We start from the raw sequence: 1,315 nt of genomic DNA, 5'->3' as shown, positions 1-1,315 counted from the left end.
ATAATAAACTATTAAAAATATACCTATAGCAATGTCAATGAATATACAACTCAAAAACCAGAACAGTCCAAAAATCATTCCATGCATACCAAAAGGAGACTGACTACACAGAAACTCAAATAAATATATCCAAGTGAGAAAATATGATGTACCAGCTAATACTGATGGTATGAGTAGTATCCAATAGGAAATATCAATTGTTTGATGGACTGATTTCCACATGAAGAAACAAGGAATATTAGAGTCACTATCAGCAACAATCCTTCCAATCAAGTCAATGAGGAAAACACTAACAATTGATAATATGATGAGAAATAAGCCAAACCAACTCCTTTCAATGGATTAATTAGGAAATATTCTAATTTAGGAAAGAGAGGTAAAATAACCAGTTCAAACACAGGGACCAGAACAAATAAAGGGATGATGTTACTTAAAAGCCAGATACCATTCCCAGAACTTTCATCAGAGCCATCTTTAAATTGTAAAGTAAAATTAGATAAACGAAATAAAAAAAAGATAGAAACAAATAAAGGGAAAACAGTGGCCACAACAACAGTAATGCGTAGAAAAGTCTTTACATTTTCCACTTCTTCATGAGAGAAACAACCACCATACCTCTCCTTAGCAAGATCCATTCTACTGGGCTCCTCTCCCCAGTATGTGAATGCACTACGATGCTGTCTTCTAGTGCGACTAGTTTTGAGGGAAAACTTCAATACTTTAAATACAATTTTATAAGGATTAGGAATAGGTATGTGCTCAAAACGATGCTTAAAGAAAAAATGAAGACAAAGAGAAAAAGAAAAGATAGCAAAGGCCACAACTGAAAGAATGAGCCCATCTGATATAACTGAAAGTACATAACCACTATAAAGGCACAGTGAGAGCCAGTGAATGAATGCTCTTATCTTGACAGTAGATTCATTCATCAGCTGATCTATACCATATGGTATTATATTAGGTAACAGGAGTGACAATGATATTAACATGAAAACAAATGGAATTACAACTCTTCCTATGAAAGAAACAGTGCTACACTGAAAGGAATTATACTGCAAACAGCATCCTATGGCCTGTATTAGAGTGCCTATCCAACCAAGCCATAGACCAAGATAAATAGCATTACCCCTACCAATCTTAGTATCTGATAACCAACCACAGAGAGGGGCAAGAAGATAGAATACATTTAATATAAGTGCTACATCAAAAACAAATGTATCACTTTTAAAGTGAAACAAGTCACATTGACTGAACAGGCTACTAGTCCAGTCAGTAAGTGCAACACAAATGTTAACTGGTAGAGCATAAATCAGTA

Source organism: Amphimedon queenslandica, unplaced genomic scaffold (assembly GCF_000090795.2).
Source record: "Amphimedon queenslandica unplaced genomic scaffold, v1.1 AMPQUscaffold_13173, whole genome shotgun sequence".
Taxonomy (NCBI): Eukaryota; Metazoa; Porifera; class Demospongiae; order Haplosclerida; family Niphatidae; genus Amphimedon; species Amphimedon queenslandica.
This window is presented reverse-complemented; position numbering follows the sequence as displayed.